The sequence below is a fragment of the Eleutherodactylus coqui genome, chromosome 5 (genome assembly GCF_035609145.1).
Source record: "Eleutherodactylus coqui strain aEleCoq1 chromosome 5, aEleCoq1.hap1, whole genome shotgun sequence".
NCBI lineage: Eukaryota > Metazoa > Chordata > Amphibia > Anura > Eleutherodactylidae > Eleutherodactylus > Eleutherodactylus coqui.
Window position 1 is genome coordinate 150,575,881 of NC_089841.1, and position 18,903 is coordinate 150,594,783.

General features: G+C 41.4%; 1 protein-coding gene across 2 annotated transcripts in view; it reads right to left on the bottom strand.

Annotated features, from left to right (window-relative positions):
- The window catches only part of RIMBP2 (RIMS binding protein 2), a 345,228-nt gene that overhangs the window by 284,855 nt on the left and 41,470 nt on the right, over positions 1-18,903 (bottom strand). The window lies entirely within an intron of this gene.

The window sequence follows — 18,903 nt, forward strand, 5'->3', positions numbered from 1 at the left end:
ACGAAAATCTGACTCTCTCTTGCACGCTCTTCCTTAAATTGTGTTTGGTGCTTTAGTAAATTTTGAAGCTGTACACAGTAGTCTGTCAATTGAGAATATATCACAACAAGTTTGGGGTATTTCTATCAATTTTGAAATCAATACAACTCTTCTATCAGTTTTCGATTAGGAGGTAACTGCACATAGCAACTCTTTATTGCTGAATATAATCTACAACTGTAGATTCAGTATGAGTGTGTTGTCCTGTAAATGAGCCGGAGGGTGCAGGGTATTAAAATAATTTTGGTCATTGATTTTAATTAGGATTACATTGGCAATTCTTTTTTAAGAGGCAAACTGTTGAGGTGAGGTTTTGATCTGACCACTTCACTGAATAATTGAATAATGATTAATATTTCAAGATAAAATCATCAACTAGAGGAATAGAGAAAATGATACAAGTATTTAATTAAGGACTAAAGCTGCTCATACTCGTACACATTGGATAAATGTGAGCACATCCTGCCATCACTTTAGGCTCTGGTCAGATCTTACCTTATCATTATGTCCAGCATATGCACTGGAAATGGTTGTGGCACATATGCCAAACATATCTGTTGGGCCTCATGCACCATTACTGTCCCCATACATGTCCTATGACATACATTGTGCTGGTATGCATCGGTATACTTTTTTATTTTAAACTGTTAGGACTCTCACATGAGCATGTTTCCTGTGTGCTGGAGGCATATCTCCAGCGCGGCAGCATGCAGCAATATGCAACGCATTATGTACTTGCTGCGTGCCAACAATCCCCATACACTATCTTGGCATGTATGCGCTCGAAATACGCACCAAGATAATGCATGCTGCAATCTTTTTTGCATGCTAAGTGTGAAAATAGTGTAAAGTTTGTTACCACGTATTACCTGCGCAAAAACCCAGGCATATAAGAGCTATGGAGTACTTCCACAATATACCTCTAACGGCAAGAAAAAACTAGGTGTAAACAGAACCTTGTGGGTATGGAAGTATCTAAAATTGGCAGAAACAATCATTTGAGATATTGGATCATTCACTGTTCTCCCTTGTGCAATAAATCTAGGGAGCTTAGAGGATATAGCTTTATGCACTGTTCACACCCTGTTTTACACGCAAGTTTGCTGTATATATTGGGAAATCACTTTTCGTATGTGCCAAACATGTCTTTAATGGGCCTAACATATGCCAGAAGAGCATGCTCTTTTTTTTTGTACTATATTTAAAAGCACAGTCAGCTACGTTTTTCAACACAATGAGATCCTGCATTAAAAAAAAAAACACTTGTAGAGAATTTTTCCTTTAAATTGATAAATCTGTCACTTTTTTCCTATATCAGAGATTACGGTTTCCTACACAGCTGTCAAGTGCAACTGTCATGTGATAACTAACTCCACCTCCAGGTAAAAAGAAAAGTTATGTTGAAAAAGAGTCAAAATGAAAATGAGATACATAAAGTCATATTAAAATGGAAAAAAAAAATATTAAAAGCCAATCATTACCTATAGACAGTTTATCAATGAATGGTCATGTAATGACTGAGGATTTCCTGTAATATTCCAAGCATTAAACTAAAATATATACAGTATATTATCTCAATGAACACTGAGTAAATGCAGACTATGAGTTTCATATGTTATTCTTTAACAGCCAATAAAGTATTGCGGCATACATTTATTTACTGCAGTTTTATTATTGATTCTCCTATTTCATGCACCTTATGTCAAGTGTTTACTGCAGCTTTGCTGAAACAATAGACCTGTTACTTTTACTAAGCCCCATGATGGTGTCTTTTATTTATTCATAACCCGTGCACTGAGCAGGTTGGCTGTTTAATATTATCTCAACATGTAACTAAATCCCTGGCAATGTGAAGGGGGAAGGGCTGGGCTCAGACACAAAGATCAGGCATGCGGAATACAGCAGTACCTGAATGTCTCACTATTGTGTCTATCATTCCATCATATCTCGGAGATCTTCATTACAGCGCTGCAGAGCAGGTCTTGGACTACATAGTAACAGCCAGTAGAAATAGAAACCTGGATCAGGCAGATATCATTCCCAGGCCCATATATCTATGCCGGAAATAGAAAAAGGATTTGTCTGCCACACCAGACCTGGGAAAAGAGGTCCTAAAAGACTAATATTCAGCTAACTAAATCAAGAAACAGGAATCCCTTGATAACCTTAACATGTGCCTTTAATTATAAACTATTTTCCATAAATCAATAGTATAAGCTATCTCCACTTATCAGGTCCCTCTTCCCAATACCTGATCAACCACTCAGAATCCTCTGATAAAATTTGTAGCGCAGAGAGATGATGAATTTTCATCTTTAATGACAGATGAGGTTACACTTGCCTATAAAAGTCTATGGAGAGGGGAGGGTGAAGAGGAAGAAGCAGGACACTAGCTGCGATATGATGTCTCCCACACATATGCAAAGAGAAATAAAGATGCTACTACCCCTAGCTCTGTGATAGTACACCTTCAGAAGCAGCAGTAGCATAGGGGACATTATACAGCAGTAGAGCTATGAATCCAGGGGTGTGAGAAAACTTACTAGAGCCTTCAGCAGCAACATTTTTGTGTACCTCTCCACCTATCTCTCTCTCTACAGCTGCTCCTTTCTCCCTCTGTTCTCTCTATAGACTTCTGTGGACAACTGTATTCTGATTTCTCAGTGAAGCTGAAAAGCCCTTTAAGGTTCAGAAGGTGGGGTGAAAGTAGTCACTCTCCTTGGATAGCCCTGGAGAGATTAAAGCACAATAGAAGCAAAGGAGTAAACGTTTTTAACAGTTTACTGAAAATGCATAGCGAACATAAATCAGCCAGACTGGGAAAGTCTCTAGGGCTTATGCCCCTAAAAAGGAACGTAGCCTCTGTTGCAATCGACCCCTAGGGAAGTGTCTCTGGTACAAAGAAAGTTCAATGGAATCAATTAATCTATTTTCCTTAGGAGAGACACTCACTTTAAACAGCTGGCTTTGTGCAGCAATTGCTGTCAGGGTGTTCTGCGTCCATATAAAGGCATAAAATCCATGCCTTTATTGACCAAGGGCTTTTTACAGTCTGAAATGCATAAGCTGTGCTAGATGTCCTGTTAGTTTGGCTCATTGTGTGCATCAATAAACTCATGGCTTTTATATGAATGCTGGACTTTTTGCTTTAATATGGAGTTTATGATGCGACTCTGCATCACTGTGTATCTGGTGTGGATTGATGATCAGTGGAAGTATTTCTTTTTTGGTTCTCAGGGTACTGGTTCAATAAATACATAGCCCACTACCTCCATACCGAGCCTGGTAGTAGTTGCTTTCTCATCTCCAGCGTCAGTATAAAATAAAGGAGCCCAGGTTTGAGTTTGTGCTGTTATTGGCTCTGTTATGGTTTATATAGATATGTAATCTGGCCATCCTATATTACTGCAGTTTGTGTATTTCTTTATGGAGTGTTGTTTGTGACTTCCCATTGGCTGCAGAAGTCAGGTGGGAAATCTGGAGGACTTGAGATCATGAAGAGCTGCAAGCTGGAGGGCAATTTTAGTGCCACTGAGCCTCAAGAGAGACTGCACTGTCACAAGAGAGAGCTGCCAAGAAAGTGGGGAGTCGGCTTGGAGGGCCGTGTCAGATATGTCCTGGAAAATCTGTGCCTGTCGGAAGGACGGTTGCACAAGAGAGGAGGCAGCTGGTGTTTGAGAGGCAAGGCTCCTTCGGGCACCAGAGCCAATGTCACTGGGACAACAGGGCTGAAGGGTCTAAGCTAGAGAGTCCACCACAAAGAATTCCCATTGTCCTGCAGCTCTGCAAGTCAGGGTGCCTCCAGTAGACATCTAAAGACACATCTCCTACACTGCGGTGCCAAACATGCTGGAGATGTGAGAGTCGGCCCTCAGCAAAGGACCTGACGTGTGCACATGGGTGGTGACTTAAAAGTAGGCCTGCCAGCTGCAATATGTGAACTCGAGCCGAAACCAGAGGAACACATATTCATCCACCAGTTGTGGACAAGTTATTGGACAACACTTGCATTGCTTTCGGACTGTGTGTGGATGTCCATTGGTGGGTTGAAATGTTTGGTGGTGCTGCCATGTGTTCTACAGTTGAAGTGTGTTGACAATCTTTGTGATTTATGACAGATTGTTGCCATGCCTCACTAATGTTAGAGCTCTGCACACTGCCAATTTTATCTCCAAGTTTATTTTTAAAAAGAAAAAATATATATTTTTGCAAGTCTGGTATCATAACCGGATTCCTGTGTCTCTTGCCCGTACAGCAACATCAGACCTATAGCACCCTCACAGTCCTAATGCCCTGCAGCCTTTCCTGTTGTCTCAAGCTCATTAATGGCCAAATATTAGTCTAAATCACTTGACTGTTATGGGTGAGGAGTTCATACCGGTACATGTTAGCAAGAGTGCATGATAGCTTCAGCACCACTGCACACTGCACCACTCCTATACTCACTTGCCAAACATCTCCTCTCTCTTTAGAGTTCACCATTACCTGACCACTATTTAGCAGCAAGCTTCTCTCTTTTATAGCATATTAATATTCATATGAGTGCATGTGCCATTGTTACAACCCTTGAGCTCTCACATAGCCTATGCCACGTTCTTGAGAACAGGTCCTGTCATACAACAGATGCAACAGGCAGAATACACATTACAAACAGGTAACTTTCTTGCTAAAATAAATTGCAAATATACAACTGGACCAGCATGAAACCCAAGGGTGCTCCTCCACCCACTTAGAGCCCTGTTCTCTCTGGAGATTGACTGAGTAAATAAGTGGACGTGAGGGAATAAGTGGAGAAAGAGGACTTTTTCTCTGACAAGATATATTGAAAAGTTTCATATATTTAGTTGTACTATTTATAGAAAATAGTTTAGGTATATTTTATTGAGCCCATGCACCTTAGATAGCGGTTGACCTAAGTGCTTGTTTAGCTGACAGTTATTCTTCCCAACTTCCCTACAAACGTATATTTGGCTATGTGTGCTTGTCGTTTCAATGAGAAGAGAGGAATAAGCCGTTGGGATCTGGTCATAAAATTTTGTCAACTAGAATGGATTGGGCATGTTGACATCCAGCATGCCTGATCCTACTTTTCTCTGACATCTACCATTGGGAGAGGGCAGGGACAACTCATACACATCAGATAGTTGTGAGCAGCATAGTTGACTGAAGTTGATAGTAGCATCTGACTGAAAGAAAAAACCTCTGCGCTCCTCGGATACCGGCTATGGTTATAATCAGTGACCGGCTGGTCCGTGATATTGCCAATCCTATTTTATGAAACTTATGACATACAACGCGTTTCAGCCTGTTGCAATGCCTTTTTCAAATTGCAACATGCCGAAACGCGTCACTGAATATAACCATTACCCGTATCAGAGGAGCAAAGAGGTTTTTTCTTTTACTTGGATTATCGTTATCAAGACCCCTGGCACGACAGAGGTTTTGCACCCTCCTGGACGCAACAACAGTACTCCTGGACATTGACCGGGAAAGATTATTTTTACAAGCAAACTCGGACTACAGGTGCAGGTGGGCTCCCTATGTGGAAATCCCCACTCTGCACCAGGTGAGTGTGCAATTATTTCCTACCCACACTATTTAGATACACTCCCATTTTAAAGTGACTGCGGTGCTGTTCTGAATATTTGTTGTACTCTTTAGTTGACAATCTGGTTTAGCATTAGAGAAGCTAAAGCTTGTCAGCGGTCCACCATGCCATGCTCCGTAAGTATATGATAATTCATTCTGGGGTATAGGAAATGTATATGCAGGATGGTGTATCCAGAGCTAACAGAAGAACCCATAAGAGCACAGAAAAGTAAAAATTCAGGAAAAAGGGATTTTTTTTAAAGAATGAATTGTTAGCAGCCTTAATACATTTTATACCATTTTATACACAACTAAAGTGAACCTGATACTTCATTTAGTAGACTAGAAGCAGCCAAACCTTGCAAATCAGAAGAATGTGCCAGACTTCATGTAGGCCACAGATCATTCCACTTGTTCCCAGGTAGAGTAATTACATGATGTTATAAAACTCTGTGACTGCCGGGGATATTAAGAGCCTGCCTGCATGATTACCCGCTGTTATCTGAAACAAACTGACCTCCTGCATAACATCTGCCTTAATTCCATATACAGCGCCATTCAGCAACAGCTGTTACATTTATATTAATTTGTTACTTCCCCACTTGCAAAATGTGCAAAATCTGCTTAAACCGAACATTTCTCTACAATGTTGCTCCAAAAAGAAACTATTGAAGGGATCCATATTCTGTCTACTGAATAACCATACTTCATCTTTCTTTGCTCATTTCCTAATAATAATCTAGTCATTATCTTTGATGGAGCAATTGTATGTCATCTACTGAATGTGCACATAATGGATCACATCTGTTCTGATCAGTTATCTTGTTGCCCTCAGACAATTATGAATAAACTTCTCAGAGAAAACGGCAAAAAAGTACACTGCGAGAATCATATTTCACATTGCAAGTTAACAAAAGGTCAAAAAGCTTGATTCTTTGTCACCGATGACTGGATCTGAAAGCTGAACTGCTATTTAAATATTTATAGGACAGAGTTGTGAGAGCAGCATGCATACTATCATCGCTATCTCTATATTCTGGGCCTAAATACACTGGAGAAACAAACCCACAGCTGACATGGTTTTGTTATGCCAACCACTTTCTAGACCAGAGCTGAATTGCCTGGCACAACCCCAAAATGGACGAAAAAATGTGATCAAAATCGCGGCGTTTTACCAAGGCCGTGTGTGAGAGTGGCCTAAGGAAATAGTGGGCAAATTGCTTGAAGCCCCACTTTTGATAGGAGTGGATGTCTGTTCCAGATGTCAGTCCAAAGGGGGCGAATCAATCCTAATTCAGATCTATTGATCCAGGCTCTCCATGCAGGGAATGTTCATCAATTCATTTTAAAGATTGCCACAAAAATCAATGAAGAAGTGGAGAATGTGCTACAGCTGTGTTCTCTTTTCTCGTGAGACCTCAGAAGAATGCTATCAATCTTTCCTTGCAAACCTGATAATATAAAAAGAAACTATTCATATTAAGAGTGAATGCACACAGGCGGATTTGAATTGCGGAATCCGAAGCGGGCGTCCGTCTCTGGGTTCCAAAGCAAATACCGCCCAGAGCATACAATGCAAAAGTGATTCTTCAAGCACACAAGTGGAAACCAATAGCGGTTTCTGCTCGTGGGCGAAATTTTGCAGCATGCTCCATTTTCCTGCGGATTATGCAAAGACGACTTCCATTGAAGTCAATGGAAGCCGTTTGACCCACAGCTAGTCCACAATTGACAGTGCGGATGGTCAGCGGATTTTGCAGGAAAAGCAGGAGTTTAAAAAAAATTTGTACTCGTCATGTCTGACAGCGAGCCGCGCGGACCATCCGCAGTACAGAAAAGAAGAAGAAAATACAGTTACCGGTACATGCAGATGCCAGCTGAGCACAGGGTTGGATTCTGCCGCAGGCTCCTGCATGCGGAATCCAACCTGACCGTGTGCGTGCGGCCTAAGTATCCTGACTTTTGGGTGTTTTGCAATATTTCCAGATTATGTCAATGAGATACATTAATCATTTTATACTTTTGAAATGATATACCTGCTAGAGTAAACTATTAGTTTAGTACACTCAGTAAAGTACATTAGCTACAATATAGATGGTCACCTCTAAGGAACCTGCACTGCAGTCACACATTTCCAAAAAGTAACTATAATATGGAATGACCATGATGAGAAGATCTGATCTATAATGTTAGAATTACACCTTCAAGATAGATTTGTTGGAACTGTTCTTTAAGGTACAGCTTCCCAACCCGAGATCTCTTGGGTACCATCGAAGACGGCAGCAGCAAAAACTGTCACCTTTACAACAGAGATAGCAAACTGATTTCCGCCATATGTCTCAAAGGTTTACAGTAGAACGCCTTAATTAAAACAATCCAGTTTCTCCTAATGGTCAACCTATGTGAGTGAGAATCTGACCACCTCCCATTCTGAATGTGTTGGCCAAATTTACAGCTGATGGATCATTACTGACATTATTGCAAATGTTCTTAAAAGACGACTACAGCCGAATAGTATCTATTTGTTCAGGGAATCAATGCCTTGGTTTAATCTAATGAAGCCACATACTCTATGGGTTTCACCAAACTACTGAGCGGCTTCTCGTTTAGTGTACACAGGAGTTGCTCAGTATCTGAATGACTCCTGTTTACTATGAATGGAGGCAGACGGAAGCAATCTCAAGCCACTCTACCTCCATTACTTGACAAATTATCACTCCTGTGTAAAAGCATAGGAATAATAATCAATGGATCGGCTGTCGGGCACCTATATGCCTGACAGTTGTACTGTGTCAAGGTACCTTTATTATCCCACCTCTCAAAATGCTAAGAAACGTTGTTAAGGCCTTATTCACACAAATGATTTATTGCGGCTATTTTGTGTTCATATGCCCTAATGGTGTAAATGGATAGTAATGGTCCTACTGGGACAACCCTTTAATAACAGTGACATCAAATTTAGCAAAAATATTCCCCAAATGTTTATTTTATTCATGGTAAAGTTTCTGACCTTATGTGAAAAAAATGCAAAAAATTTGTAGGAAATATAGCAGTCTGACTTTTATGAAATCAGCAGCAAGCCTTCTGTACACTGTTGTACAGCTCCATGTTGTAGGGGCTGTAATAAGCTGCCCATAACCAGATAAGGGACATTATTGTACCTCCAAATGTTATATAAGGACACAGTGAGGCTTTTTCTCGTGGATTTAAATGAAGTCCCAGACAAAAAAATCTTGTGGTATGTTGCAGTGCATGCAGTATTCTGCAGAGAATAATGCTATAACTTCTATAGTATACTGTATGGTAACAGATAAACTAAATAATTACTGCACAACTATTTTGTGTTGACTAATAAAAATCCTATTGATGTTTTTCATGTTAGACACTAGACAATTTTATCAACATTATTCAATTTTTCGAACCTTTAGCCCATTCAGTAGACCATGAAAAATCCAAAAATGTAACCAATATTTAAAAAAATTGTGATTCATCTAATTTGATCATGTAAACTCTTAAGCTGAAACTCCTGGTTTTGTCTTAAAGCTAGGAGATGAGAAAAAGAAGCAATTATTCCATCTACTAAAGAGTGTAAGGCAGATGTTTTAAACCTTTTGTACCTTTCACCTTTGAGTGATATTCGAGAGCCACATTAAACTCAAAAATGGAGGATCAGAATTTTGTAACATTGAGTCATTCAGTGACTTTTGTCGTAAAACACCTCACCCAGCAAAGAACACACTATGGCCCCGTGACATTGCATCCTAGTGTAAGTGAATCAGGTTGCATTGCAACTCACAAGTTACCGCGACTGCAACACGACAGCTGCAATACAATAAAATCTGATGAGCTATTTGCAACTGATGAGTCACAAAGTGACCACATTCACTTATATTTGGATGCAAAAGCCAATGTGCGATCCTTGGTCGAGTGACATATTTGTGCCCAAACACATGTGTAGGAGCCACACTCAGGAACGCATCTCAGCAGGATACTTGTAGAAAAACTTGACAAAGACTATAGTTCTTTTGGTCAAAACGTTGCAGCATGCATTTTATGGAGGAATAAAAGTTTATCAGTTTTTCTACAAGTATCCTGCTGAGAGGAGTTCCAGAGTGCGGCTCCTACACGTGTTTGGACTTGATTTAAGGGCTGGAGGGTCTACAGCTCTTTCTCTTTGGAAGCCTGCACCAGCATTGAGAAACTTCCCCACAGTGTGGTTGTATTGGGAGTGCTGCTGACTAACTGTTTTGGTTTGGCTGATATTTGTGCCCAAAGTCACTGTGTAGCCCTAATCTAAATGTGGAGAAACACGATATTGGGAAATTGAAAGAAAATTGCTGATAAATTTTTCATTGTTAAATTTGACAGCAGTGCTTTGCCATTTGAATTACAGCTGTTTGGTGGTTAGGATATGTCAGCAATAATGTAATTTGCCAGTACATATGGTCAGAACTCAGGACTCCCAGCAACACAGCAAGGGACTGTGAGCTGAGATACAAGTTGGGGACCAATGGTTGGAGGTAAGCTGGGAACTACAGTGCCATCTACTATGCAGTAAATATCCCATAAAAACCTCATGCAACCAATATATATTCCAATAAATCCCCAAACCTCAACTCTATAGCCACCTTTATTCCTAACCCATGAGCCCTGTACAACTAAATATTATCTACACAAATCAGTCTACTTCTCAAAAATGCCAAAAGCAGGTAGAAACGTCATATAAAGCATCAAGTGTAGAAAATCCTAAATACAAATGTACAGTCACAAATGTATGATTTATGCCATGATTTCATTGTCCTGCAAGTGCTTTAGCCCCAAACTGGAATTTAACTCTTTAGCTGATGCAGCGTGTCTCCCATATATTAGAGAGTAACCACACTTGGCCATTTATTGGCAGTATGCTGGCGGTACAGTACAATGTGTCAGAACTGGCACTGCCTGGTTTTGGAATTCAAACATGTTTTGTTTTGCAGTGCTGAGTGAGAATCCTTTTATTATTGCAGTCTGGCTGCTCTTCTCTCTGCGGAGCCTAGTGTGTGGGTGAAACTGTTTTTTTCCTGAAACCTCATGCTGACAGCTAGTGGGCCAATTCTAGAAAAGCAAGGACAAACCAATTAAGTCACATGTTGAGTGAGGCTTCCATATGGTAAGTCAGACTCAAACAAGGCAGCGTGGAAACTGCGCAACAGATTCTACTCTGATAGTGTGACACCTTCCCAGATGGTGAAAATTAACCCCTCGTAGTCTCCTTTATGCTGGAGAAATTATGGCTTGCCTGGAAACTATCTATATGCCTGGTGGTCTTGCCCCATGGCCTATACTTTTAGCTTAGCCACATTAGATTCTATTTTTAAGTTGACTAACAATAAAGTGTCTCTCTTCAGCCATCGCGCCTTGTTTTATCAGCCTTTCAGACATTCCAGCTGCCCTTCAACCCTGTGACAGGCCACTGGCTCTTAAACTAGTTATTGCTAGAATGTGGCAGAAGTCATCCCCAATTACAATTACTCTACATTACTGCACAATTTACTGCAATTTGATTATAATATGTAGAGAATGTTGGCATCTCACCTTAATGTAGTTAATAAATTTAACTCATATTGGAAATGCTGGATAAATTAGTCTATTCCTGGAACTTCCTCCAATTTGTCCTCCTAGGTCGATTCCATGTGTCCTAACATAAACCCTGGCATCTCATCATAATATGAGGCCCAATATCCACGGGCAGGTTTGATTTGCAGAATCCGCACAGAAGATACGCAAATCAAGCTACCCATAGGGAAACATGGGTGTCCGCAAATGAAATAAAGCATGCGGATTTGATTTGCGGACCTTTTGGTCCAGAAAAAAAAATCACAGCATACTCCATTTCAGTGCGGTCCCACATGGACTGCTTCCATTGAAGTCAATGAAAGCCGTCCGATCTGCGGCCCGCCAGAAATTCAATTGCAGATGGGCCACGGATTCCACGGGAAAGCAGAAGTTTAAAAAAATTACTCCACTGCGCATGAGCGCGGGCGCCAGACAGTGCTTCCACACACATCCCCAGTGAAGAAAATGAAGACCCACATAGGTAAGTTAAAGACCCGCAGTGTCCTCGGCCGTGGGCAGGGTCGGATTCCGCTGCGGGCTCCTGCATGTGGAATCCGATCTGCCCATGGACATGAGGGCTTAGATACATTTACTCTTTTCACCCGAGTTTTCCCTTTTGGTGGACTGACTGCAAGTGCATGATAGTCATGGTTTTTTTTTATACCCATGTCTTTATTATTTAACATTTTCTTTTCTTATGTCTTTGGCTTATCAGCATTATTGTTTATCACTGTTCATTGTTCTCCATTTTTTCTTGAAACTGGGTTCTCCTATCAACAACATTATTGCTGGTGCCATTTTATAGTATAATTGTGTACTGTTTACATTTTTGAAAATATAAAGAAAACACAAAAAAACAGGCTGTAAATTAGGAAGAGCAATGAACTATAAAATGGAGGCTCTAGTACCCTGTTGTACCGCCTCTAGCTTGGATATAAGATGTGATACGTGCGGGCATGAAGGCTCTAGTACCCTGTTATATCACCTCTAGCTTGGATATAAGATGTGATACAGGTGGACATGGAGGCTCTAGCACCCTGTTGGGCCCCCTCTAGCTTGGATATAAGATGTGATACGTGCGGGCATGGAGGCTCTAGTACCCTGTTGGACCGCCTCTAGCTAGGATATAAGATGTGATATGTGCGGGCATGGAGGCTCTAGTACCCTGTTGGACCGCCTCTAGCTTGGATATAAGATGTGATACGTGCGGGCATGAAGGCTCTAGTACCCTGTTATATCACCTCTAGCTTGGATATAAGATGTGATACAGGTGGGCATGGAGGCTCTAGCACCCTGTTGGGCCCCCTCTAGCTTGGATATAAGATGTGATACGTGCGGGCATGGAGGCTCTAGTACCCTGTTGGACCGCCTCTAGCTAGGATATAAGATGTGATACGTGCAGGCATGGAGGCTCTAGAACTCTGTTGGGCCGCCTCTAGCTTGGATATAAGGTGTGATATGTGCAGGCATGGAGGTATACAGGTTCTGTATGGTATCTTGCATATCTGTCCACATTTTCTGTATCTGAGCCTTTAGATAATGCAAACTCATAGACTATTGAAGTTGGCATCGCAAATGGTCCCACACATGTTCTATTGGTGATAAATATTGCAACCGGCAGGCCATGGAAGTGTGACAATGTTGTAGAAACATTCCTGTGACATCCTTGCTGTGTGTGGCCAAGCATCTTCCTGCTGGAAAATGCCTCCTGGAAACCCTGCCATGGGAGGAACACATGTGGCTGCAGGATGTCCTGTACATATCGCTGAGCTGTTATTGTCACACTACTAGGGGTGACCGACTATCATATGCAATGGCCCCGCCAGACCAGCAGTGAGGGCAATTTTCTGATAAACAGCACAGGCAGGACTGAGGTGCTCACCCCTAGGTTTCCAGAAACGAACACTGCCGTTATCAGTGCCCAGACTTAACCTAGATTCATTGTTGAAGACAACCTGGTTCTACTCCGTAGCAGTCCAGCCAGTTTTTGTTATTCACGACACCGCTGCAAATGGAGACGACAGTGAGTGGGTGTAAAAGGCAGTACACATAATTGGCAGCGTGTGACCAAGTGTCCTTCAGGCAAATGCTTGGAAATGGTTTCGACAGTTACAGGGGCCTGCAACGATGGTGTCTCTGGATGGACAGTTGGAGCTGCTTATGCTTTTTGGATGATCAGACGATCCTCTCTATTGGCAGTCTGTTGAGGGCATCCTAAGCCAGTCATCTTGTGTGCGTGCTCTCACACATCCACTGGTCCCAACACAACCTAAAAGTCTGTTCATAACAGCTCAGGTGATGGGCAATTTGTCAATATGATCATCCAGCTTCTCACATTCCAATAATCCGTTCCACTGAAACTGTAAAATTGGGCAAAATCTGTAGAATTGCATTGTAGATGCGTCTAGTAATCAACAAGCTCTACGCTTGAGGAAAAAGAGGTCATTACACACAAGTAGCCTCTGAGAGCCTTTTTATAAGCCAAGGGTAGAATCCCCTTTAAGGCCCCAGGTGGCAAGACCGTACATCTTATTACACCACAACTTTAATCATTTGCATATTTGCCTGAGATGTAACTGCATGCCAAATTTTGCAGTAAAACGGCACCTCTTTTTGGTGCTTGATTTCTGTTTTGAGTGTATATATATATATATATATATATATATTTAGACTGCTCTCATACAGGCATTTTCTATAGCGTTTTAGTGGGCATTTGAAACACCCGCTAAAAAGCTGTACTGAGCCCCCATTGATTTTAATGGGGCTTCTCAGATGAGCGTTTTAACATGGTGTTTCTAACACCATGCTTAACGAATGCTGTATATTCTATTTTACTGCGTTGCAGCACTTTTTAACACACCACAATACCCATTACAATGATGGGGTGCATTAAAACGCTGTTGAACGCGTTTACAAACACCGTTCAAACATGCTGTAAGGCCCTCTGCACACGGGCGGATATTCCGCGGTGGGATTTCCCACAGAATTTTCGCCCATGCTCGCAGCCAACGGATTGCATTAGATAATGCAATCCTATGCACATAGCCGCGATTTGTCTGCGTGAAAACACGCTCGGAAAACAAATCACGGCATGTTCTATTTCTGTGTGGGTCTCGCAGAGACCCACACAGAAATGTCACTGGTGATGGTCCGGCTCCGCTCTGCGCACACGCCGGCATATAGCGCTGGGTGAGGACGCCGGGAGCCAGTGAGCCGCAGGTCTCTGCAGGGGCACGGGTCCGCATCCCGCTGCGAGAATTATCACAGCGGGATCTGACCTGCCCATCTGCAGGCGGCCTAAGAGAGAGAAAAAGAACTATTTAGGAACTTTCTTAACTTGCAAGTTGACATCTTTAGTTTTTTACTGACCAGGTAATAAGGATCCATATACTGTAGGTAATAATGAACAGACCAAAGAGTCAATGGTAAAAATTCAGATTCTGGAGTTGCTTAGTGTTTCCCTAGTTAATTTTCCAAGACTGTATTTGTCCTGCTATGGTAAAAACATGGGAAATGTAAGGCTGGTTGTCATGCTGATTTTGAACTGAACATAAATTGTCATGGTGAAATAATAGCATTTCTGGGTAAACCTGGTAGAGACAATACCTCTGGATACACAAGATGCATCATACCTGAGCCAATTAACTTACATAAAGAAAAACAAGCATATTCCTGCTTTGTTATAGGCCCAATCTTCAAAATTGTTACTCCTTCACTTCTAAACTGGTATGCTATATTTAAGAAAAAAAATAAAAAATATGTGTGCACATAAGATATTTTCAAGCTCTGTAGAGGAGGGTTTGGCACAGGCTGTGTCTTTTTTATTGCTCAATGGAAGAAGTAGAATGGCACATTAACTGCAGCCTCATTTACATGCTGTATGATAATTAAATATTTCCATAAAGAAATGAATGATAAATCAATACTACCTTTAAAAGCAGTCCAGCGTTGTTTTCATTGGAGCACACTGTCGTAGTTGGCATTTCAATTAAACCACCTTTAACTCAGGGACATAACTGTATTGCATTCAGAAACTGTAGGCTGCATCTAGCCCTAAACCCTGAGGGGCACTAAATATCTCTGCCCCCCGTATGAGGAGATCAGCATTATAAGTAATACATGAGAGTTTGGTAGCCCTGCTATGGATTTTGCATTTAGTCCCAGGGTCTTCAAGTTAGGCTCTGTTCATATCCCATTAGAGGCTTACTTTAGACAAATACTCCAAACTTATACCTCCAATGGAAGGGTTCAACATATACCACTGTATAAACTTATATTGGTATATCTTGCTCAATGGCCACAATCCAACAATTATGCTATGTATTTTTGTACTGCTCCACTATATAGAAAAGAGTAGTCTGCTGTGCTTTCCTCTACAACAAAAAGATGTATGCCAACGCATACCATGTCACCAGTGACCAAAGGGCACAATTTTGGCCTACATCCTGTGAATAAGGACCTATGGCTACATTCAATGTATGCACTAGGAGCTCTCTCAACACATACACCTAATTAGTTCACATAACGAGAAGTGAAAAGAGACTTACACCTCTGCTTTAACCTACAAGATGTGAAAAGTGCACATATTCCAAAAGGAAATATACTTAAATAGGCAAAAGAATTAGTATTGACAGTGTGGATGTCATAATCATGTCTGTATTTTAGACAGTCTATTTCTATATATACCTAAAAATCACATCAAGCTCCTTATGGCTAGAAGCCCAAGGTGACAAAGGAGAACATGAGAACATTAGCAGCTATATAGCAGTCTGGTGAGTAGGTCATAAATAATTCAACATAAACCTACAAAAGATTGGTTTCTATACCAACAATGTATTAATGCAATAACAACCTAACTTTAAACCGACAGACCGCATTTTACTGTAGATTGAATATCTAGCTTCGCCTACTATGTAGGATATTCTTGCATGGATATTGTTTGTACATATAACACTGACTACCTTTGTTGGTTCTCTATATTATGTATCACCTTTATTCTTTTCACAAATTAAAGTCAGATAGTGAAACACATTACATTTTTCTAATCTGTTCTTATTTTCTAATTGTAGATTTTTTTTCTTCCTATTTTTTAAAATATAGATTATAACATCAAATTTATGTGTAGGGGGTTGTCCAGTTACAAAACAAGTTTTTAAAAATAGGTGCAAAGCTGTTAAAATAATAAAAGCAGAGGTACTTACCCATCGTTGGAGTCCCGCTGTGCTCTCAGTCTTTGTTATGAAACAGACACCACATGACTGGTGCAGCCAATCAGAGGCTGCAGTGTCACCGCATGTTCTCCTGGCATCACCGCTCACATCCTGAGTGCTGTGATGCCGGGAGTTTGGTGATGCGGTGGCTTCTGATTGGCTGCAGCAGTGACATGGTGTCCCTTTCATAACAAAGACTGGGGACACACTGGGGCTCTAGCGATGGGTAAATACCTCTGCTTTTAGTATTTAAAAAAAAATAGAATAAAAAAAAAATCTACTCTGCTGTTTCCCGGGGAGAGGAGAGAGTTGAGTATTGCCTGTTTTGTTATTTTATAGCATGCCCCGCTGTTTAAAGGGACCGTGTCACCATTTTTTAAAATTAATTAAAACCAAATAGACAAAAATGTTTCATTTTTCTCATGTGTTTTTATTTTCCGATTGTAGATTTTTCATTCTGTTGTCTATACATGACTATAGGAGCTGCCATCTAACCTGAGCTGCGTTTAACGGCATTTAGAAGATAAACATTACAGCAGAATCTCCCGTATGTTAGAAATACACCACAACAATTCTGCAAGACGTCCTTTATTCTACGCAGAAAGCTTTTCCGCTGCGGAATTTAAAGATGAGCAGATGTTAACAGCTGTGTAATTCAAGCCCCATAGGGAAAACATTGTGGCACAGAAATGTCTGTGTGGACTAATTCTGTTCCACGTGAAAGGTCCCTTAACAAGTGAGAGCATGAACTACAAGATGCAGTAATAGGGGACATCGCTGGAATTGGAAAGAAGTACATCAAGAATCATGACTAAACATCAAGGTTTAAAAAAAATGTAAATCATGGCAGAAAACAAAAAGTACCAGTGAAGACAAACTACTAAGGGTCCTCAACCTTTTTGTAGACTTCAAGCGACTGTCCAATATGACAGGTGGTGTATTACAACAGGAAAAAGCCTAATCAAGTGAAATGGCTCATACCGTATGTTCTAGTAATGCTATGATGTCCCTGATACCAGTAGGACACAATGGTGTCTGCAGAAGTCACAGTTGGAGAGCCCCATGTGGAGGCACTCAAGACTCACAAGTGGTTCTCAATCCACTGGTTTGGAAACTCTGGGGTTGTCTAATGAAGACATCCTTTTAAAACACAATACTATGGTAGATCCTCAACTTAGATGTATGAATAGTACCTTTTGTGAACAAAAGCCTAAGTAACATAGGCCAAGGTAAAGCCGGTCTCAAACAGACAGGTCGGATTCCACATGCGGGAGCCCACAGCAGCGACCCTGCGTATCTTATGTTCTCTGTAATGCAGATGACAGCAGACGCTCGCCGTCGGTCATGCGCAGTACGGATTTTTTTTTAAATATTTGGTTTTCCCGCACTGTCGCTAGGCGATGACGTGGGTGCCGGCGACCTATCCGCAATGTCAACTGCAGATGGGCCACGGGTGGATGGCTTCCATTGACTTCAATGGAAGCCATCCGTGCAGAATCCACACTAAAATAGCACATGCTGCGATTTTATTTCCGCTTGCGGAAATCGTTATCCACTCATCTGAGTTAACATGCAAATGTTCTATTCTTTTAATGTGTGCAGAATACCAGGGATCGTCTGCGCTGGTGACGCTCGCAAATTCTGCAATAGAAATACAGTCATGTGAGACCGGCCTTGTAGTGATGCAAGAACATTTCTGCTCAATTAGTCTTTTGTGATGGATGGATAAATCTGTAATCTGTTTTATTCTTCAGTCATATGGTTGTATATAGGAAAAATTTGCTTTTCTCTGTATTCCATGCAGATAATGGCTTTAATTTAATTGATGGTTAGTGCTCCTTTCAAAACATCCAGTCTGTCAGAGGATGAGCAGATGTTTCATGACAATCACTACAATGCGTTTCTTGGAGACAAGTACTTAAGTGCTTGCCTGTTTCCTTATCAACTGGAGCACCCGTAGAATATGGCCGTCTGTTTTCAAGACCCATCTACCAATATTTCCAATTAAATAGAAGAAAGTGAAACTTACCATTAAATGCGCACTAAACGTAAAGAATTCAACATTATACACCCGAACATAAAGAGAACAAATCAGTAATGATTAACAGTTCTGTTACGGCACTCTGCCCCGCCGAGCGCAGGTGGGGTGCCCTGATCTTCCCACACCCCACTGTCCCTGCCTACTTGCCTCGGTCCTGGCTAACCCCAGGCGGACAACTGGGCGGCGGTCCCTGCTCTGGCTAGGGACCTGGCAACTACCCTGATGGAAACTCACTAACGGGGGACAGAGTGCCGACAGAAGAGGCAGGTGGAACAAACCAACAGAACTTACAAGTACAAGCAGGGCTGGAGATGGAGCTCACAGGCAGATAGACCGGACCTGAACAGCAACTAGTGCTGACTGGAACAGACCAAACTAGAGGCTAACAGGACCAACAGGAACAGGCTGAGAAAGGATAGCAGGGCTGAC